The 23783-nt window shown below is 49.9% G+C and overlaps 1 protein-coding gene and 1 pseudogene across 3 annotated transcripts in view; both read left to right on the forward strand.

Annotated features, from left to right (window-relative positions):
• DIAPH1 (diaphanous related formin 1) overlaps window positions 1–23783 on the forward strand; it is a 163342-nt gene that overhangs the window by 95890 nt on the left and 43669 nt on the right. The window lies entirely within an intron of this gene.
• LOC112059869 (U2 spliceosomal RNA) lies at window positions 15193–15325 on the forward strand (annotated as a pseudogene).

Below are 23783 nucleotides of genomic sequence, written 5' to 3' on the forward strand. Positions count from 1 at the left end.
GCCACATGTCCAGGATATGTCCCACCTAGGAAGAGGGCAGATAATCCTCCCAGGATTGCATATTGTTTCTGTCAGAGGAAGGGGGCAGCAATACTCGGTTTGGGAGGGTGGCAGTGGACTGCTGGAGTCCATCAGTGCTGTATCGTGCTTTCTTTGGTCTTCTCCCCCAGATGATTGTCTTTCAAAGCCTTGCGTTGTCCTGGGTGATACTGGCTCTTTCTGCTTTCTCTGCAGATGAATGGATTAGTCTTGTGCTGGCCGACAGGCTGCACTCTCATTGTTATGATTACCAAAGAGTGCATTCTGGGTGAAGGGAGGAGGGTTTGGTTGTTGTATGAATTTTCCTCAGTTGTGCTTGTGGGATCTCTATTAGTCCATTTTCCCAAACTCTCACTGCCACCTCTGTGGGTTCCAGTCTCATACTCACATGTCTGGTGACTGCAGGCATTTAGGTGGCAGGCTAGCAGATTCTGTACTTGCAATGGCAAATACTCCTTCCCATTCTACCTCCTAACCACCCTTGCCCTGACTGAGCTGCTCTCTTGTATAGAAACCCCCATGCCTTTTAGGAAGGATTCCTGGACTTGTCTGTTGAAAGGGTCTGACCCTCTTTCACCAGTGGCCTCAGAGCCTCTTTTAGAAATGATCTGAAGTCAGCAGGGACACTCCCTCCCTCCTAAGTAGTTGTTGTAATGAGACTTCACAGTTCCTCTGTTTCTAGCATTCAGGGCTTGTCATGTCAGGAAACAGTTCTTAGAATATCAGGGTTGGAAGGGACCTCTGGAGGTCATTGAGTCCAATGACTAATCCCCAGACAGATTTTTGCCCCAAATCCCTAAATGGCCCCCTCAAGGATTGAACTCTCAACCCTGGGTTTAGCAGGCCAATGCTCAAACCATTGGGCTATCCCTTCCCCTTGCCCCCCCCCCAAAGTATCCCTAGTGTTTTAAGTCAGAGTCTGACTGCTAGTTTAGGGAAGGTTGGGATCCTCAAAAGCAGTGCATAGGCCAGTCTTTACAAACACTTTTCTAACTGTGCTGAATGAGTGAACATCTCTATTAGGCATTAAAGCTCCCCAAAGAGGCACCTCACACACTACTCCACAGGTAGACTCCACTTTAATATGAGCAGGGCACTCTTTAATTTTTAACTGGCTTTCAATTAAAACTACACAGCTGCACTTAGTTCTGTTTAATGGGTTTGGCAGTACGCTGTGTCCTGCTCTCTGAAAGGTACAAACTGCACTTGGCCATCTTCCTCCCCCCACCCCCACATCCTGCACTTGCCTGTGAAATATTTAACTCCGCTCCTTCCTTTCAGCTGCCACACTTTGAAAGAAAAGTTTAATCATTTCTACCCAGAGGGTAAAGAAGAATCTCTCCTGTGTATGTAAAATGAGTCTTGGAATGAGATGTCAGCAGAATGTCTTTTCCCTTCCTCTTTCCCCTTTTCTCTCTTTTTCCCATGCTTCAGTGACTCCAGCTTTCCCTGACTTTTCTTTCAACTAGTCAGTCAGACAGCTGATGACAGTTCAATTATTTAAATACTGGGGGTCTTGTTTTTAATATCTCTCTCAGGGAAGTGAGTGGTTTGGCAGGAAGAGCGATGGCTGAGCTGCCCAACCAGCATGCTTGTACCCACTGACACTTGCCATCCATTCCTGGTGTGCCTGTCACTGTTAATCAGAGAGGTGGCAGTATGCTGAACATTCATAGGCTGCCTTATCAGATCTTGGGCTCTGGGCCCCAGTGGACTTTCCTATCGACTTTTCTAATCCCATGCTTCATTTCTGCAACTTCCCATACTAAGAGAAATATGGTGCACGCAGAATAGGGTGAATGGAAGGGGCTCCCCCTCGGACAGTTTGCAGAGAGGTTTGTAGAGTGTTTAGTGTGCATTAACTGGCTGTCCACTCGTCCCAGTGGCTGGCATCTCTCCTTTCCTTTCTCCTGCTCTAACAGGTGGATGCTGAGGCTCTCTTCCCCATCTCACTGAGTGCTTTATGCAGAATATCTTTCAAAACTATTTAATATTTATGGAGCTAAAAGCAAATGGAAGGCAAGGCACTCTCCTCTGTCTGTACCAAGGCAGGTTCTTCTCCTCAGAGACTTGCAGCCTGTGAAAATTTCACAAGCTTGAACTGTGAGGTTGCTCATGATAAATCAGTTGCTTTCTCAACTGATTCCAAAATGAACTGAAACACAAATGGAATGCTGAGGGCAGCAGTGTCCTGGGGTCCCAGCTTCACTCCTCCCTTTGGGCTCTCATCATTTTGTGTTGGGACGTCAAAATTCCTTGGAGCTGCGCAGTGTGATAGAAGAGGTGGTGTCGAGCCAGGAAGCCATTGTGTGGGGGAGACAGCTCCTGTCCAAGAGTGTTGAGTGATGTTTCCTTTCCCTCCCTCTTCCAGGAGCTCCAATTCCCATCTATTACAGGGAATTTGCCTCTGTTCTGAGGAGAGGGTTTGTAGCTGTGCTCCATCCTAACAGCTATTGTTGTGACAGCATGTGAAGATAGACGATATGCAAACAGGATACCTTGTCAGGACTATTAACACTGATCCCAGGGTACTCCTTTGCCCCGCTCCCAAAAAAGAGAATGTTTTTTTTCTTTGCAAATAAAACAGATACAAAATTCATTGAGAGGTTTTGACAAGGAGGAGGTTAATGTATGCTGGCTGAGGTGAAATTACTGAAGCTGAGAGCTTATGTTAGGATTGTGCTTCTCAGTCCTGGGCATACTTCCATATCAGCAGTTGGTAGGAGGGCTCTCTTTATTGCAGGTAACTGCAGAATACAGCCTTCTGAATGTCTGTTCCCCTACAGATCAGGGTCTATGTGCTGTGCAGGTTTCACTACCACTTTGGACCTGTTCCTGAAGTCCATTACCAGCAATGATCTGTGTCATACAGGAACCTGGTACCATGGAATCCTCTTCCAGTGTGGCACAGCATTCATAGCACTAAGCCCTTGTAAACAGAAGCTATTTGGGGTATTATTAAATGCAGAAATTGAACTGTTTTTTTCCACCATAACAACAGAGACACTTGCAATATCAACCACCCAATCTCCATCCTTAAATAGAAAAAATACCTACCCTAAGCAGAGTCTTTCCTGTTACCTGAAAGGTGAGAGAAGCCAGAGACTTCAAGAAGTCCACTAGAGACTTTGCTGTTGCTCATCTCTTCTATATACTACAACGATGGGCAGTAGTTCAAAACCTGAAGAGAGACAGTTTCTTAATAAAACCCTTTAGAGGCTGGTGCCTGTGTATTCTGAAACATGCTGCTCACAAATCTCTTCTACTTTGGATTCAAATTTTCCTGGGATGTTTTGTGTTCTACTTAGTCCCTGTTGCTCTCTGTCTGAGCAATAGAACACCAGGAAAGTGGAAAGGGAAGGCCCTTTGGATTTTAGGGTGCTGTGTACTCTTCCCTCCTCAAGATAAAGTGGGGTAGCGGATGGGATGCTGATATCACTTTCCCAAAGTGGGACAAACTCAGTCCCCGATCATGAATATTTCAGGTCACTCCCATCTCATTGCCCACAACACTGTGATAAAAGCCCTGCCAGCCCCACCGCCGAAGCTGGTAATTGCAAACACATGTAAGCACAATCCACCTTTGTGAAAACCTGCCGAAAAATTGATGTGTTTGGGGAGTGCTGGTGCCTGCTGTCGCTGAACGCAAGAGCTGTGGCTCACGCTCCAGTACCTGCAGTGCAGCTCAGCTCTTCATGGCAAGTGAGAGAAAGGGAGAGCCCTTGTCCTTCTGTTTGGATTGCATTGTTTACCTGATCTGATCTGACATACCTTGGCCACCAGCCCAGCAGAGGAAGGCCTTTAATCTCTGTGTGTGCATGTATGTGGGGGGTGAATTAGCTCACCTCATTAGCGTAGGTTTCAAATGGGGTTGGACACCTATGAGCAAACCACTTCTGTTAAGTGTAGTTTTGAGGGGACCCTTTGTTGTCCTCTCCAAGCTGAGTGTGTGTGAGCCTGTACTACTCCGATTGTAGCTCTGGCATAAGGATTCAGTAATATTCCTACTGGTTCTTTTAAAGGAAAACAAAACTGGTCTAGAGGGGCTTGAAGAATGTCCCTTCTCTATCCAAAGCCAGGGCAGTTTCAGGTCATTTTTTTTAATAGTGAAACCAGCATGCAATCATAAGTAAAGCAAACTTTGTTTGAGGCAGCCCCTGTGAGCCCATCCCCTCCGCTCTACTGGCCCTTGCTGGCTTCGTCAGTGTCACTTTCCTTCATTCCTGTTTCTCCAATACTTCATTCTTTGTAAATGTCTCTCTCTAATGCTCTCTTGCTCTTTCTTTCTCATGTGGCTTTTCTGCCTGTCTCCTCACCATGATTTCTCCTCCCTGCTCTTCCTCTGCCCACTTGGGGTGGGAAGCTATCGTGCATGCCTTGGTCATTTCCCACATGTAGGTGGCAAGTGTTTTAGAGGGAAAATTTGTGGGTGTCACCCTGCAGGTGTGGGTTCGTCTGCCAGCAGGAGTGAGACTTGAGTTAAAGGAGTTTATCTCCGACTGTTTAACAGACCCCCAAACACTGGAGACATGTGGGCTGGATTCCATTTCCAGGGCCATCTCCATGCTGTGGGTATGGGGGTTTGAGAACACATGCTCTGTATCTGTCTGCCCCTTCATTCAAGCACTTCTGTCTCTGAAGCAAAATAATTGAACCCTTGCTCTGCTCTTCCAAATTTTGTGTATAGATGGGCCCAGAAGTGATTGACTGGGAGGGGGTCGGTATTCTGTGGGCCCTGAGGTGGATCCTGTTGGCTCTGCAGGCCTGGAATAACTGGCTGTGAACAGCTGCTGCAGAGCTCTGTGGGAGCTAGGAGCAGCAGGCTTGTTTTGCACAGCTTGAATGTGCACAGACATTGTTAGTGCTGTGGATGACTGTGTTTCTGTGTGTGGGAAAGTTTTTTGGATCACCAGGGTTTCCTCAGCTTCCATTATTTGCTTCATTGCTTGTCAAACACAACTCCTGCCCCAACACTAGACAGCACACTCATCACTACACTTGCTTATCCGAGCAGTGCTACTTTGCGTTACCTCAGATAATAAAAATCTACCTGCATCTTTGTGCCTGCCCTGCTTTGGTGAGGTCTGTGTTGTGCCTGCTGCTTTGTCTGTCTTAGAGCCAGACAGTTATGGCCTTGGTCTCCCTAGTTTTTCTACTCTTTTCCTCTTCTTCTGGAGGGTCAAATGCTTGTTTCTGAACTGACATTTACTGCTGGGAGCCTCATTATTCCATCCCCAGACTCAGCTCTGATTCAGACAGGTTCATGCTGCTGCAAAGGTCACAGGGGCAGGAGAACTCCCAGCCTTTCTTTCTCTCCTGCTACTTCTGTCCTAATTACCCTCTAAAGAGCTGTATCTCTGCTGGCCCTTTGTATATTGTATTTGAGATCAGCACAGGTGCTTCTATCAACCAGACCATATATAATATCTTGCACTACTTTTTCCTTTTATTTGCGTGCCAAACAGAGATCATGAAAGTCAGTTGTTTAGATGTAGTATTAATGAGGCAAAGGCTTCTGTGAAGTCCTACCTCATTTATTGCACACCATATAGTAGTGCATGAGGCACTGTACACCATACTAGGTCGTTAATGAATGAAGCAAGGGCTTGTGTGGTGCTGAGCCTCCTACACTGTGCACTCCACAGTGTGCACTATAAATAAAAAACTGATTTGATCTTGTGGAATTTATTGGCCGGACAAGCTACGAGTGCAAGTATATATGATAGCTCAGATATCTGTCACAAGATAGCTTAGTAATTCATCAAGGCTTTCCACTAGTGATTGGGATTTAGTAGTAGTGTCCCCTTGCCCTATGGCAACTTATTGCTCTGTTGATGTGTCAGGTTCACCAGTGTGTTGCTGGTGCATAGGGACAGGGTGGTGTTTCTCACACTGCAGCTGCCATTCCCCAGTTCTGTAGTGCATGACACTTTAGACTCTTGGAGGCTTGTTCATTTGTCAGAGTCCTGATCTTTGGGCCCTCAGTGCACAGTTATCTCCTGAGAACTGGCTCCTAACCTAGATGCAATTGCCTCAGTAATGGAATGCCTGTCCTCAAAGGGTATCAGACTGCACAGAGCTGATAAGGAGACCCACTGTCCTGTTTGGAAGATCCCAGATATGGAGCGGAGTGAAATGTTAATAGGAGGCTTAGTGACTGACCAGTAAGTGCTCCAGGCTAGAGAAGCATCTCCCTGAGATCATTACTTCACACTGCTGTCCCCACTAATACCCATAAGCTTGCATGCTAATGCTTTTTCTCCTTCAGTCTCACTGTTCATGGAACAGCGGATATGATGGCAGGACAGAGTGCCTCTGCAGAGAAAGCTTTTCCAAAATCTCGGAGGCCCTATCTGGGGAGATTCTCCTAGGGTGGAGCAGACCACTCTTCTGTATGGTGGCACCTGTTCCATGCAGTGAGATGCAGATTTTCCATCCTGGGAGGATTCCATGAGATTCCTTGTTACTTAGAAAGCAAAACTCTAGGAGACTGCCCTGCTGCGAGGGAGGGAATGATGACAGCAGGGGTGAGAGAAAATGCACTGCCATTGTAGAAGGAGATGTGGGTGAGGGTGGCATTGCCCTGCCCGTATGTAGGTAAGAGATGGCTGAATGGGCTTGACAGATCTGAGCTGCTATCATTATTTATTGAACTACATTAAAAAATTATTGGTGGAGAAATAGGGTCTTTGTCTGTGTGATGTTCCCCTGGTGTTATCTGGACCGGTGATCTGCTAGGTCACTCCAATCCTCGACTCTGGGAGCCGGCCTTACCCTGCTCTGCTGTGAGAACCCCCACACCTGGGCTGTTCACGCACAGCCTCTGCCATGTAAGCTGCTCCCAGCTACATGAGTGAGCACTTTTGGCCAGCCGCTGCTTGGATTGTGCAACCGAATGACACTAGCCAATATCTCTGGTCCCAGACACAATCCTAGGAACCTCCGTTCTTCTTCGAGTGCTTGCTCATATCCATTCCATTAGGTGTGCGCGCGCCGCGTGCACGATCGTCGGAAAATTTTCTACCCTAGCAACACCGGCGGGTCGGCTGTGGAGCCCCCTAGAGTGGCGCCTTCATGGCGCTGAATATATACCCCAGCCGACCCGGTGCCCCCTCAGTTCCTTCTTACCACCCCTGACGGTCGTTGGAACTGTGGAGCGCGGCATAGCTGTTCTCCACTCTCCCTAGCTTAGTTAGTTATTCACAGTTATAGTTATAGTTCTAGTTGTTTATAGTTAAATAGTTGTTAAAAATTGTTCATTTGTTCTAGTTGTTATACTAGTTCAGGGGATTAAGGGGGTCGTCTCCCCCTTTCTCCCCCGGCCGCGGGGCCGGGCTCATGCCCAACGCTCCTGGCTTCAAGCAGTGCGCCTCCTGCGCTAAGCCTATGCCCACGAGCGACCCGCACGACTCCTGTCTGAAGTGCCTGGGAGAGTCCCATCAAACAGATAAGTGCAAGATCTGTAAGGCCTTCAGACCAAGGACCAAGAAGGAGCGGGACTTTCGGCTCCGGCAACTCCTTATGGAGGCGGCACTTAGTCCGGACGCCCCATCAACGAGTCAGGCCCCGGCACCTAGCACCTCGGTGCGCAGTGCCCCGGCGGCACCGGCCATGCCGACCACGCGAGTGGCGTCGGACAAGCCTCCCCGGCACCGGACCTCGTCGGCACCGCAAGCACAACAAGTGCCTCGGCGCCGATCATTATCCCCGGGGCATAAAAAAGCCCATAAGACGGGGACCTCTGTGCCGAAGACGCCGGCTCCCCCAGTGCCAGGGGTAGAGCCGCGTCCGCCTGTGGAGCACCGGAAACAGGTGCCTCCAGCACCGTCGACTCCGGCGCCGAGGCCGTTGAGTCCGGTGCAGATAGCGTCTCCACCGAGACCGGCGGTGATACAGTGCCTCCCGTCGACTCCAGAGACCTTCGCGGCGGCGAGAGACTTAATAGCTCTCACGGAGCCGGCACCGCCTCAACCACCGGCACCGGCGGCACCGTTGACTCGCCCGGTCCAGTCTAGGGGGAAACCTGCCTTGATGCGTCCTCCATCGCAAGGGCTGGAACCACGGCACCGGTCCAGGTCCCGAAGCAGGTCCCCACGCCGCTCGCAGTCCCGGCGCCGAATATCGCCTCTGCACCGGTCGTACTCGCGGCCAAGATCTTCGTCGCGGCACCGCTCTACGTCTCGGCACCGCTATGATCGTCGGCACCAATCAACGTCGAGACGTAGTTCTCGGCACCGCCACGATCGACGCTTGACGTCGAGAGGCCGCTCCCGGCACCGGGCCTACTCTAGGTCGTCGTCGAGGTCCAGATCCGACTCCCGGCACCGGTGAGGTCATCGGCACCGGTCGCGGTCCCGGCACCGATCGCCGGCACCGCGTGGAGATAGAACATCTCCGGACCGGCACCGTGCGGCACCGCAGCCCACGGGATTCGTCTCGACGCTCTCGGCACCGCCATGGCCATCGAGATCGGTGTCTCGCTCCTCGGAGGACCTATCGAGATCGGCATACCCCCCTCAGGGGCAAGCCGAGGAACAGGACTTGGGCCATTGGCAGGAGATAACAGAGGACCCTACTCATGGCCCATCTCACTGGTCGTTCTGGACCCCGTGGGCGTACCATCAGGCCCAAGGGGCTCCAATAGCTTCGACCTCTCGCTCGGGCCACTCCGTTAGAAGGGCCCCGGAGTCCACCATCTCTCGGCCTCCGCCAGGGGGCATGGAGGCTTCCGCGTCAGCACCACCTGACGGCCAGGACCCAAGCGCAGGTGATGCTCAGGCCCAGGAGCAGGGAGACCAGGACCCTCCCTTGGATCCTGTACCACCGGAGGCATCTTCCTCTTCCTCTCCGGACGAGGCAGTGGCGGGCACATCGTGCACAGGTCCACCTCCAATAGACCTTCGGGCTCACCAGGATCTCCTGCGTAGGGTGGCCCGTAATATGGACCTGCAGGCGGAGGAGATAGTGGAGGTGCACGACCCCATCGTGAATATCCTCGCAGCGGATGCCCCATCGAGGGTGGCGTTACCCCTGATCCGCACAATACAAGCAAATGCGACTACGATATGGCAAACTCCTGCCTCTATCCCACCCACAGCGAGAGGGGTGGAAAGAAAATACTTTGTTCCGTCCAAGGACTACGGGTACTTGTATACCCACCCTCAGCCGTGTTCACTGGTGGTGGCATCAGTGAACGCAAGGGAGCGGCACGGTCAGCAGGCCGCAGTGCCCAAATCGAAGGAGGCTAAGCGCCTCGATTTGTTTGGCCGTAAAGTTTACTCAGCCGGAGGGCTGCAACTTAGAGCGGCTAACCAGCAGGCGCTCTTGAGCCGCTACAACTTCAACTCCTGGAACTCTATGGGGAAGTTCAAGGAGTTGGTTCCCCAAGAGTCCAGGGAGGAGTTTGGAGCCCTGGTAGAGGAGGGTAAGAAGGTGGCTCGGACCTCCTTACAAGCCTCCTTAGACATAGCGGACTCTGCTGCGAGAACCCTGGCCTCAGGTATCGCTATGCGGAGGATCTCCTGGCTCCAGGTTTCGGGTTTGCCTCAGGAACTGCAGCAAACCCTGCAGGATCTACCCTTCGAAGGACAGGGGTTGTTTTCAGAAAAGACGGACTCTCTCCTGCAGAGCCTCAAGGACTCCAGGACGATCATGCGTTCCCTGGGGATGCATGTCGCGGGTCCTCAGCGCAGGCCATTCAGGCCGCAGCCTCAGCGCTTCTACTCCCCCCCCCCCCCGCGCCTCGTCAGAGACAGGACTCGGCCCGGAGGCGAGGGCGAGGTGGTAGAAGAAGGTGGACCGGCCCTCAACCCGGTCAGAACCAGGGGCCACCTAGACCACCTTCAGGCCCCAGGCAGAACTTTTGAAGGTGCGGTCGAGGACGGCGCCCCAGTCATCCCCCAGGATCCAGTCCCCTCCTTTCGGGATCGCCTTTCCCATTTCCACCGTGCTTGGTCCCTTATAACTTCGGACCGTTGGGTCCTTCGCACGGTGGACGGGGGATACGCTATCCAGTTTTCTTCAATTCCCCCCTCCTCCCCCCCTTCCCCGTCCCTCTTCAGGGACCCTTCTCACGAGCAACTTCTTATACAGGAAGTTTCTACGCTCCTCGATATGGGGGCCATAGAGGAGGTTCCAGTGGAGTTAAGGGGCAGGGGATTTTATTCCCGTTACTTCCTCATTCCCAAGTCCAAAGGAGGTCTGCGACCCATCTTGGACTTGCGCGGACTCAACAAATTCGTAGTAAAGTTGAAGTTCCGCATGGTCTCTTTGGGGGCCATTATCCCTTCCCTCGATCCTGGAGACTGGTTCGCCGCCCTCGACATGAAAGACGCATACTTTCACATCGCAATTTACCCGCCTCACAGACGCTTCCTGCGATTCGTGGTAAGCACGGTGCACTACCAATTTGCAGTCCTTCCCTTCGGCCTATCCTCGGCCCCAAGAGTGTTCACGAAATGTATGGCTGTCGTGGCAGCGTACCTTCGTCGACAAGGGATACAGGTGTTTCCGTACCTAGACGACTGGCTGGTACGCGGTCGCACCAGAGAGCAAGTGCAAGCTCACGTTCACATAATAGTGCACACATTCAACAAGTTGGGCATCCTACTCAACAAGGACAAATCCACTCTAGCACCGACCCAGAGAATAGAATTCATCGGCGCAGTTCTAGACTCCAGACGTGCACAAGCCATCCTGCCAGACAACCGCTTTTGCACCATCACGAGCCTCATTCAAGGGCTCAAGGCCTTCCCAACTACCACGGTGAGGTCGTGCCTTACCCTGCTGGGTCACATGGCCTCCTGCACGTACGTAACCAGGCATGCCAGACTTCGGCTTCGCCCACTCCAGACCTGGGTGTCATCAATATACCGCCCACATCGGGACAGCCTGAATATGGTGGTCACGGTCCCGAACTCGGTCCTGACCTCCCTCACCTGGTGGCTAGATCGCAATGTGGTTTGCGAGGGGATGCCATTTCACGCCCCACAACCCTCTCTGCACCTGGTCACAGACGCTTCATCTCTGGGTTGGGGCGCCCATCTCAACGAACACCATACCCAGGGCCTGTGGACTGCATCCCAGATAGCCCTGCACATCAATGTTCGGGAACTGATGGCGGTGCGCCTGGCGTGCCAGGCATTTCTCAACCTCCTACGTGGCCGCTGTGTGTTAGTTCTCATCGACAACACCACGGCCATGTTTTACATCAACAAGCAAGGAGGGGCACGTTCGTCAATTCTATGCCAAGAGGCCATTCGCCTGTGGGACTTCTGCATCGCCCACTCAATCCATCTCACGGCATCGTTCCTCCCTGGAGTCCAGAACACTTTAGCGGACCGACTCAGCAGGTCCTTTCAGACGCACGAGTGGTCTATCCGTCCGGACATTATACATTCTGTTTTCCAGAAGTGGGGGTTTCCCCAGATAGACCTGTTTGCATCTCGAGACAACAGGAAGTGCCACGTGTTCTGCTCCTTGCAAGGTCGAGCTCCGGGCTCCCTCTCGGATGCGTTTCTCCTTCCCTGGAAAGACCACCTGTTTTACGCCTTTCCTCCGTTTCCTCTGGTCCACAAGGTACTGCTCAAATTGCGCAGAGACCAGGCACAGGTAATTCTGGTCGCTCCAGCGTGGCCGAGACAACATTGGTACACCACACTGTTGGAACTCTCGGTTCAGACACCGATCCCGCTTCCATTATGTCCGGATCTCATCTCTCAGGACCACGGCCGGCTGCGTCACCCCGACCTGCAATCACTCCACCTCACGGCGTGGCTGCTCCATGGTTCACCCAGGCAGAGCAACAATGCTCGCACTCTGTCCAACAGATTCTGCTGAGCAGTAGGAAGCCCTCAACACGGACCACGTACCTGGCCAAGTGGAAGCGGTTCTCCTGTTGGTGCGAACAACGAGCCACGTCCCCGTTACAGGCACCTATTCCTCTCATTTTGGAATATCTCCTCTCCCTAAAACAGCAGGGGTTGGCGATATCTTCAATTAGAGTTCACCTGGCCGCTATATCGGCCTTTCACCCAGGGGAACTCGCGTCTTCGGTATTCTCTAACCCGATGGTCGTTAGATTCCTCAAGGGCTTAGACCGGATGTACCCACAACAACGTCAGCCCGTTCCGACGTGGGACCTCAACCTGGTTCTCTCCAAGCTCACAGGTCCTCCATTCGAGCCACTGGCCACCTGTTCACTTCTGTACCTATCCTGGAAGACAGCCTTCCTCGTAGCCATCACCTCAGCAAGGCGCGTTTCTGAACTCAGGGCGCTTACATCCGAGCCCCCTTACACAGTTTTTCATAAGGATAAAGTGCAGCTTCGTCCACATCCTGCCTTTCTCCCTAAGGTGGTTTCTCCTTTTCATATCAACCAGGATATATTTCTCCTGGTCTTTCATCCTAAACCACATGCTACTCGCCAGGATCAACGTTTGCATTCTCTGGACGTACGCAGGGCCCTGGCTTTCTATATTGACCGCACAAGGCACTTTAGAAAGACGACGCAACTCTTCGTTGCAGTGGCCGACCGAATGAAAGGCTCACCGGTCTCCTCACAACGCCTATCCTCTTGGATTACGTCTTGCATCCGGACTTGCTACGACCTGGCAGGTGTCTCAGCACCGCACCTCACCGCTCATTCCACGAGGGCCCAAGCTTCCTCGACTGCTTTCCTGGCGCAAGTTCCGATCCAGGACATTTGTAGAGCTGCGGTTTGGTCATCAGTCCACACGTTTACAGCTCACTATGCACTAGTGCAGCAGTCCAGGGACGATGCTGCCTTCGGATCAGCGGTTTTGCACACAGCAATGTCTCACTCCGACCCCACCACCTAAGTTGGGCTTAGGAGTCACCTAATGGAATGGATATGAGCAAGCACTCGAAGAAGAAAAGACGGTTACTCACCGTTGTAACTGTTGTTCTTCGAGATGTGTTGCTCATATCCATTCCAAACCCGCCCCCCGTCCCCACAGTCGGAGTAGCCGGCAAGAAGGAACTGAGGGGGCGCCAGGTCGGCTGGGGTATATATTCAGCGCCATGAAGGCGCCACTCTAGGGGGCTCCACAGCCGACCCGCCGGTGTTGCTAGGGTAGAAAATTTTCCAACGATCGTGCACGCGGCGCGCGCACACCTAATGGAATGGATATGAGCAACACATCTCGAAGAACAACAGTTACAACGGTGAGTAACCGTCTTTTTTGCAGTGTCCACTGATGCCCGCTGGACGCTGCAAGCTTATATGAGTTTGTCAATTTAACATATAAATTGATATGTACCAGGCTTGTTATCCCAAGGGGAGTCTCTGACACACTTCAAATCAAATGCACTGCTTCAGGTAGAATAAACAAAGTTAGTAACTACAAAAAATAGATTTTAAGTGATTATAAGTCAAAGCGCAACAAGTCAGATTTGGTCAAATGAAATAAAAGCAAAACGCATTCTAAGCTGATCTTAACACTTTCAGTGCCCTTACAAACTTAGATGCTTCTCATCACAAGCTGGCTGGTTGCCCTTCCGCCAGGTTCTCCCTTTTGATCAATGTTTCAGTCGCTTGGTGTGGTGTCTGTAGATGTAGGTGGAAGAGAGAGAGAGAGAGCGTGGCAAACATCTCTCCCTTTTATCATGTTCTTTCTTCCCTCTTGGCTCCCCCCCCTTCAGAGTCAGGTGAACATTATCTCATCATAGTCCCATAGAATCATAGAATATGAGGGTTGGAAGAAACCTCACGAGGTCATCTAGTCCAACACCCTGCTCAAAGCAGGACAAACCCCAACTAAATCATACCAGCCAGGGCTTTGTCAAGCCTGACCTTAAAAACCTCTATGGAAGGAAATTCCACCTCCTTCCTAGGTAATCCATTCCAGTGCTTCACCACCCTCCTAGTGAAAAAGTTTTTCCTAATATCCAGCCTAACCTTTCCCACTGCAACTTGAGACCATTACTCCTTGTTCTGTCATCTGGTACCACTGAAAACAGTCTAGATCCATCCTCTTTGGAACCCCCTTTCAGGTAGTTGAAACCAGCTATCAAATCACCCCTGCAAACTAAACAATCCCAGTTCCCTCAGCCTCTCCTCATAAGTCATGTGTTCCAGCCCCTTAATCATTTTTGTTGCCCTCCGCTGAACTCTTTCCAATTTTTCCACATCCTTCTTGTAGTGTGGGGCCCAAAACTGGACACAGTACTCCAGATGAGGCATCACCAATGTCGAATAGAGGGGAATGATCACGTCCCTCGATCTGCTGGCAATGCCCCTACTTATACAGCCCCAAATGCCATTAGCCTTCTTGGCAACAAGGGCACACTGTTGACTCATATCCAGCTTCTCGTCCACTGTAACCCCTAGGTCCTTTTCTGCAGAACTGACCAAGGGAAGGGGAATCCAACAGATCCTTTGTTGCTGCCTAGGCCAGTGTCCTTTGTTCCTGTGAGGCTGGGCTGGGTTTGTCCCATACATGCCCTGATGAGGTGTGAACTGCCCCTCTGCTCCCGGAGAGCTTTGCCTGGGCTTGTTTTAAGCCATGAGGACACATTTTCAGCCTCATAACTATATACAGGAAATTACAACCTATAACATTACTGTATTATCCACCATGACAAACTTTGCATTGGATATCACACAATCATATTATAAGTATGAACATGGGGGTGCAGGGTGTTCTCCCGAGATACAGAGTGTCACAGTCTGTGGCTGGGACCTTTGTAGGTGGTAGCAAATTGCCTCTTATCTCCATTCAGTTTTCCCATTGTGAACTAAAATTTCCCTACCAGTTGTTGTGTCCAGTAGGTGGCACTCCTGGCTTAGAAATGGGGTTTTGTGATCAGATTGCTGGCTCTGTGGCAGCTAGTTTCTCATGCTGTATCCATTTAAATGGGTGAGATTGCAATGTCTCACTGAAATGCACACTGCAAAATACTTAATTGCAAGACAGAGAGAGATTAAACCCGGTCTTCAAATGAATCTCAAGTGAACAAGGTCAGGCAGGATCTGCAGAAGACAAAATGCACCCCATGCCATATGCATGTGTTTAATTAATCGAGGAGAGCATTGCATCAGGTGGAATGCTGCCCTTTACAGAGCAACCTGATAAAGAGTGGTGAAGCGGAGTGCAGTCATGGACAACCTGTCGACTTCTGTTGCTGTGACAAATCGCTTCCTGGCTCTTTGAGCTGTGGTCCAAGTGTAGTGTCTGTTCCTATCAGTTTAATATCTGATATGTTCTTTATTTGAGGTTCTTGCTTAGCCAGGGTGTGTGTGCATGCTCGATGGGCTTTACCTTTCAGGGAAGGGGTTGTTCTATTTTTCTTAAAATTGGTTGAAGTTTAACTTTCAATGGCAGGTCTTTGTATAAACTTCCAAAAACTTCACACATTGCTCTATCTTTTATCAGACTGTCTGCCGCATGGCACTTGCATGGGGATCTCGTAGGCCTTTTCCATCTCTAACTCCTATGAAAGGGAACATTGCAGAAGTTGGGAGGCAAGGGATTAAGAATAATTTCTCAGCTGGACAGTTCAGCAGCAGACCAGCGTACTGACCTGGATAATAACAGGTGGATACTGAGAACTCAAGAATCAGACTCTAGATGTGGGCTGACACTTCAGCAGTGGGATTCAGATTAATTTCTCTCTGAGTAGGTAAATGCCAGTTGACTGCTGTCAGAGAAGGCTTCATGGAGGAATAGATCTTCCAAGAACAACACTTAGGCAGAACAAGTGACGTTTACTGGTAGCTATAGTTCAAACTTTGCACCGAGTCCGTCAGTGAAAATAGAAGCAGATATCAAATTCCAGAGTAGAATCTTATTGTTTTGAGGGATGTTTAATTTTGTCGTGTAACTTTTTGGTCTTTTCAGCATCCCCATCACCTTTCCCTTTGCTAAAACTGAGTTCGCTGACTGTCTCTTTCAGGAGTGCCTGTTTGAGCAAAACTCAAGTGTTCCCATTAGCTTGTGTGAGGGAGCTCATCAGACTTCCCAGAGCAGCCTGTTCTTTTGCTGGGACTAAGAGTTTTTTCTTGATTTGTGATGTTTGTTAAGAGGACTTGGCTGCTGGGTCTGTGAGCTGAAATCTGTCTCTGCATTTCTGTAGTTGTTGCCATTTGATCTGCAAACTGGCTGGATTTGCTTGGAGTCCAGACCAGTTCCCATTAATGTTCAGCTGCTCTTGCAGTATGCTGGTACACACTAGGGAAATTTGCTGGGACCAGGGATCTGTAATCTTCTCAAACTGGGACAGGCTATGTGCATGTTTTGGGGGAAATAATTTGTGTGCTTTTTAACCTCTCCTCTGCTCCTCTGTCAAAAAGTTTACTGTCTGGCTCTAGTCAGCTATGTTCAGCATGTGTTGGGTGGCTCTGAGCCCCCTAGGGTGTGGTGCGTGTGGGGTTAATTCCCTGTGCAGCACAGAGGTCTCTGAAATGCTGGCTGCAGTGTATGCTTGGCCCTTGCAGGCTGAGTAAAGAGAGCCAGGCAGCCATCACTTGCTCCCATTGCTGTCTCTGCCTGTTACAATCTCAGCTGACTCCCAGTGCAGCTTTAATTAATTGCGCTCACAGTTAGCTTCAGGGCACGCACTTTCCTTTGATTTGATGAGCCTCACTGCAGCATGAGTGAGCGATTCTGAGCTGAAGGTAGCACAGAAAGTTAATGAAGCTGGACTGGTGTCCCCTGCCCGTGGAGCTGTGCCAGGCCTGGATGTTGGTCCCTACTCCCCACACCTGAGGCATGCCAGGGCCCTTCGTACAGTTCTTAGTTAATTAACCAGGAAGTTATTCCTTCCTTCTTCCTCCTCACCCATCAGTCACTCTGGAATAGTCCTCCTCACCCAGGACACTCTCTTGACCTACTCTGGAGAATGTCTTCACTCAGCCCCCCCATTGTGAACATAGTACACCCTCAGTTGCTTTGGGGGTGGGTCCCAGCCACCCACTGCTGTGAGTAATGGGGATCTTCCTGCCAGGGCCCCCCACCCTATCTTCAATTGAGGGGATGGGGCCTTCTCACCTCTGTTGTGACCTGGGACCAGGTGTCTGTCCACCCCCACTAGTTACATAAAGGGAGCCAGGATTCAGCAGGTGCTGAATAAGGTAAATGTGACAGAGAGGCAGGAAGTGGGGCAGGTTCAATAAGAGGGAGCAGCTGAGAATGAAGAGAATCAGAAAGGGACATTAATGGAAGTAGAGGTGGTGGGGAAACGGGGAACCATCCAATTCCATACTGACATATGACTCCAATGCACTCTTATTATTGGGGCCCTGAAGAGACCTATAGCACATAGCTGTATGTATCAGACCAGCGACCCATCTAATCTAGGGTTTTGCCTTTGGGAGTGGCTGATACCTAATGTTTAGAGGAAAGTGACACCCCTTCTCCTTGCCCAGAATGCACACTCACATGCAGAGAAATTGAGCCTGTAAACCAGTGCTGACAGTTCATTCCCAGCATGGCTAGTGGAACCTATTTCAGCAATCCTCACCTTCCTTATTTCAACCAGCAGATGGTGCCCAGAGCATATAATGCCTGAGAAATGGTGACTGTTAATCAGGGAACACTAAAGCAGCCCTGTACAGCTTTGATTTGACTGTAGCTGTTCCTGATGCAAACTGTCTAGATGAGTTGCTTAATTTTGTAAATGTTCAGCAAAATGATGCTTTCTGAAGGGTGACAGAGCTGGACAGGCCCCATTAGGTCACCTACTCAGTCTCACAGGAACTAATGCAGGATTGGTTGCTACAGCACATTTTCTGGGGCTTTCTTTGATCGATGTTGAAATGTCCCAAGGGACAAGGCTTCCAGCATTTCCTTTGGAGATAGTTTCGCAGAGCGTTGCAGGAGTGGCTGGCTGATGGCCAGCATTAATTTCATCCCATCACTACTAGTTACACCCTGTGTGTCACCCTAAGTAATCCCTCCTCCCTCTTTGGGTTAGCATCCCCACCCTCTGCATATCATCCGATGCAGTCTCTCTCCCTCTTCAGAGCTAACACCCTTCTGATGTTCCTGGGCCTTTAGTAGCTCTTTATTCAGGTTATATAGAGTGAACTCATTTAAGCCGCATCTAAGGACACCCCACCCTTCCCTTGCCATTGGCATGAGGAGTGGGGAGCGTAGCTTGCAATGCACTGACAGAGGTAGGAAAGGCTGAGCTTGTATTTTAATCACTAGCCCATGTACAACTTCTCAGTCAGCTATGCTGGTGCTGTCTCTTTACTTGCAGAATTCAGGTAGAGGGGAGATCTCTGAGATTCTCCATTGCACCCAGCTCCTTTACATTGCTCTGGCAGAATACAGGGGTACAATTGACCCCAGTGGTAATATTTACTTTGTGTGCCCCCCATCGTAGCCCCTGGTATAGGGAGTGTGGTGAAGGCAGGCCAAGGGACAGATGTGCGGCATAGCCAGAGTGTTACTGCATTCTCTGCTACTTCAGGGACTTGGCAGGGCTGAGAATATGGAGAGTGAAAAGGTGTCTTAAGGCCATCTTTGCCTCCTCCATTCCTGTGCTGAGTGCATGAACCAATTAACAGTTAGTAGACCCACTGGGTGTAATCTCACTACCTGCCTCCCTCCTCAATGGCCAGCAGAGGATCATTCCTTACAGTTCTTTCGTCAGGGCCTTCCACCTTTCCATTTGGATGAGAGTTCTGCTGCTTAACAGTTCTCCCCACTTGGAAAAGGGTCTATTATTCAGCCTGAGTGTTTGCTTTCCTGTTGCCTCCTGTTACTCCTAGTTTACTCCCCTATGACCCACCACAATCAGTTCCTCTCCTTCCTTTTAGCTTGCATCTTTCAGATATTTGTAGACAGATTCTGTCCCTTGCTATGGCCTGGCAGTATAAAGGAGCTGTAAAGCAAAGCAGAATGGAAATTTCCCCACACTGAAGCAGTGAGGGGCCAGTACAGGCAGTACATCCCCTGTGGGCATTCTGGGACAGATTAAGGGCAGGAGGGGCAGTAGCCAGAGCAGTTTCCACTCTGGCTATTCTGGGCTGTAGAGCAGCCCTTAGGTATCAAAATGCCAGGCTGCTGTACTTAGAGCAATCCCTAGAATTGCTTTCTTATACTGTGGGTCATGTCAGCCCCAAGGCATCCCAGAATTAAATAAATGCAGAAGCAGTTTAAAGCCACCTTTGCACCTTCATCTCTGGACTTTGATTCCTGTGCTGCACCTCCTGAGAGGCATAGCACAGAATCTGGGCCCATGTCACCTTAGGGAAGTTGTTTGCCTGGGCTAGCTATGTATTTAGCTGTATTAATCTCTCTAAATCCATCCCTGCTGGTGCAGTTCTGTTGCTCTTCAAATTCCTTCCCGTTTATAAAGATCTTTCTTTCAATGTGATGCCCAGATTTGAACCCAGCTGTAGTTATACTTCTCTATGCCATGTTGTTGGTGTCTTTGCATAGGCAGCCCCTAATCACATTGGCTTCTTATTCTAATGCTGTGTTGTATTCCAAACTCCAATCAAAGCCTACTGTCAGTGCTAGGGGTACCTCATCTCCCCCTCCCCCTCCCTCCCCGTTTCTCCCTCCTGTGGGATCTCAGGTGTATGACTGTTTTTTCTGGAGTGTATTCATTTCATAGAATCATAGAATATCAGGGTTGGAAGGGACCTCAGGAGGTCATTTGCATTTGTCCACGTTAAATCTCGTGTTATCAGATGTCAAAGGCTCGAACTTGTTTTTGTTTCAGAAGGATTTGGGAAGTGGGAGAGCAAACAGGCAGTGTCACAAAGGATGCAGGTGTGACCTGCATTAAGGTAGAACTTGCAGGTATGGGATGGAGTTCTGGGCCCTTGCTGTGGAGAAGTCTGCAGGTATTTGGTGCTGGGGATAATAGTAAGCACAGCTATGAGGATGGCCAGTGTGTTGCTGCTACAGACTTGGACACTTCTTGTAGTGACTGTTTGCGTCAATTTAGTTTTGTGAAAAGAAGAACAGGAGTACTTGTGGCACCTTAGAGACTAACAAATTTATTAGAGCATAAGCTTTCGTGGACTACAGCCCACTTCTTCGGACTACAGCCCACTTCAGTTTTGTGAGACTTTTCTAACCTTACAATCTCTTTAGAACTCATCAGAAGCAAGGTGCAGTTTTCCCTTTGAACACCAGGTGGCACATGGATCCGTTTGGTTTTTGCCTAACCCTTTGTTTCACTGCTGGAGTCTGAGGTTGATGCAACAATTCAGAGAAGTGAGCTAATTTTCCCCAAGTTTTGAACTCCTATCTATGCCCCCCCCCCCAAACAACAGAATCCTGGGGAGAGGGAGGAAAATGAAACGATGAGGTGGAAGCACCGTGATGCACCCACTCAGCGTGCCAGGGCAGCCTTTAGAAACACTAACTGAATCCTTACGCCATCACAGTATCTTTGGCCTGGTCTACACTGAGGGGGTGTCAATGTAAGATACGCAACTTCAGCTATGGGAATACCGTAGCTGAAGTCAAGATATCTGATACCGACTTACCTCCCGTCCTCACGGCGTGGGATCGACGGCCGCAGCTCCCCCGTCGACTCCGCTACCGCTGCTCGCTCTGGTGGAGTTCCGGAGTCGATGGGGAGCACATTCAGGGATCAATATATCACATCTTAATGAGACGCGATATATCGATTCCCAATAAATCGATCGCTACCCGCCGATATGGCGGGTAGTCTGGACATACCCTTTGTGTGAGGCTCAACATCGGCACATCAGTTACACTGTCCCTCAGCTAGCAGCTACTGCCACCCACATTGTGCCAACCACACAATGGATGCTCCCTGCACACCCTTTCAGTGTCCTCCTGGGCTACATGGCCTCGTAGCTCCGGCCACATGGGCAGCACTGCTTTCCTGAGCACAATACCCCAAATCATACTTGTCCAGTGGGCAGTGATCCTCACACCTTACTACATCCTCCACTGACACTTGGGAGCTTCAATCACATGGGCATAAGTTGCCCTGCTTGATTACACTCCCAGATAATATCTGCCACAGGGACACTGATAACCCAGCACAAGCTGGATGCTGTGGTCCTAGGCACATTGACCCAGATCATACTAATCACACCAACATCCTTATGCAGCCCTGCTGGGTTAAGATAATATTTGCCATGTGGGCAGCAATCCCTGCACACCCTTAGGCTGCCATTCCCAGGCAGATGTAACCTTAAGACAGAGCAGGGAAAATATCCAAAGGAGCCCAGGTCTCACTGAAACTCAGTGGTGCCTAAGTCACTTTTGAAAATGGATTTTAGGCTTCTAAGTCACTTTAGGTGCTTTTGAAAATTTTGCCCGATGTATGGATCCAGATGGCAGCACTTCTTTTACTACTCAGCTGGTCGCTCTTGGTCCTCTGGGTACAGAGATGTGAACACGTTAAACCTAGAGCGCAGCACATGCTCCCACATGCCAGAACAGTGCCATCCTCAGATATACAGTGCATAGGTGGCATTAGTCCCAGTCCCTCCTGCTCACAAGTCTTTTCATATGGGTAACTCTGGCTCAGAAAATGTTAGAAGATAGTACTGGCCCAGTGAACCCAGTGGATAGAAGTCCCTGCCAGCAACTAAACTTGTACCAGACACCCACTAAGTGGAGACTGATACAAAAATTTGGGCAGAGACCTCCACTGAGGTTCAGAGAATAACTCAGTGAGAAGCCTATCTTTGCTGGGCAGAGATGAATGTTTGTATTCTTACTGGGATGGGAACTGTCTTTTATGTCTGCTTCTGTATGGAAGGTGTCTGATCAAACTGAAACCCACCCCAGAACTTCACAATTGTTAGTTACATGGTCCAATACTCAACCACCTTTCTGGCTGTTATTTTTTGGAGAGTCCTCTAGTTCCTGCCTTTGTTGCCTATGGCTTCCCCAAGCACCTACATGGTGATACAAATATGATTTCTTGTCACTTTCACTTCTGTACAAGGGATTCTGAGTAGCAGCAGTAAAACAGGCAGAATTTTGTCAGTTTCACTTTGGTGCTTTCTTGCAAAGATGTCAGTCTGCAAACATGGGGACCATATGCTGGAAAACTGATTCATCACTCTCTGATGGCGAGGGCAACAGCATGAGTAGTGCCGGTGGTCTCAGGTATTTTTACCGCTATGTTGTCTAGTCCTGCTTTGAGTGGGGTTAAGCAATACCGTGGTAAAAATGCCTAAGCCCTGTGTACAATATGACCTCACCATTGTTACCGCCAGCAGAGAATCACAGGTGTGTTTTCACAGGGAGACACCCCAGCACAGACTCTCCTATTTGGAAGGCTTTCTTTCAAACCACAGATGCTAAGAACTGTTTTTTTAAAATGACAGCTTAATTTCTACAGAATTGATTGTTTAGGACAGTGTTCCAGGGAAACATTCCCTGTCTGGTTTTCAAGCCCAACACTCTACAGTCTGCTGTTGCTGGGGAGGTAGGAGAGTCCACATTAAAGTGCACAATCCAGTGATGCAGCACCAGTATTAGCACCTTTAGGATCCAACAGGCAGTGCTTCCTATGGTACCCCTCTCAGTCCCCTGGCCAGGTATACCAGAGTTGAGAGAGAAGGTAGCTCAGAGGCTATCTCTTCCCATAGTGCCACCCTTGTCACACAGAACCCTAACACATAGCACTTGCATCTCATGCCCAGTTACAACGCTGTCTACATGCTCCTGACATTGCCATTGTGTAATATGTTCATGTCTGGATAGCACCCAGTCCCTCGTAGTGCTGTTAACACACAGCACTCACACCGAATCTAGGCATGGTACCCAGGACCAGCCCAGCAGGGAGCGTTCCTTATAATACCCTGTGTCATCTCACATAGCCACAAATCGAGACACAGAACCCAGTTGCGGCAATACTTCTTATGCTAATATTAGCCACATGTGGAGGTGGGCCTTCTTGGGTATGGAGCACAGAGTAGAAGAGGGAAGCTGGGGCTGGGATAGGTCCATGACTCAGGTCCACCTGGTTCCCAAAAAATACTGAAACATCAGCCTCTTTCCCTTCTCTACAGAAGCTGGTAATAGCAGCAGCTCTCACCAGCACACACTCTAGATTTGTGGGCACCAGGGATGGTAAACATATCCAGCTCAATGGGCACTCCTCCCTATTCATCCTTAGTATCTGGAGATTTCCATTACTTGCATCTGAAGAAGTGAGGTTCTTACCCACGAAAGCTTATGCTCCCAATACTTCTGTTAGTCTCAAAGGTGCCACAGGACCCTCTGTTGCCATTCATCCTTAGTGTCATCCATAGGTCCCAGTCACACCATCAATAATAGTCCCCTACTGCAATGAGCAAAGCTCCCTGCATTATTTACATTCCATCTGCAGATATATGACAGCCTGTAGGAATTTGGTACCTATGACCTAGAATGATGAGCCCAGTACTGGCATCAGTGTCATGGTATCAGGGCCATTGTTTGTAAGATTTTTACTGAGAACATTTAGTTTGGGGCTTCAGAGGAACCCTGAGTGAACTCCTTGCTGGGATTTACTCTGCTCTGGGATTCCTTAGCCCTGTGCCTTTTGGGGGCACCTTCTAGGACACATTAGCTTGGGAAATCCATGTTATTTTCTTAGGAAAATGTTTCCCTAAGTTTTAATGCTTTCCTGAGAGCTCCTGCTCTGCACCTCGCAGCCACCAGATGTGCGCAGTTGAGCCACTTTGGCTCCGGTTACTAGCAATGATATCAGAGGAATTGGATTGGAGGAGGAGGTCATCTGATAATCTGTAACCCGGGCAATGGTGCAGCCCCTTTCTCCACCCACAC

Source organism: Chrysemys picta, chromosome 8 (assembly GCF_011386835.1).
Source record: "Chrysemys picta bellii isolate R12L10 chromosome 8, ASM1138683v2, whole genome shotgun sequence".
NCBI classification, from domain to species: Eukaryota; Metazoa; Chordata; order Testudines; family Emydidae; genus Chrysemys; species Chrysemys picta.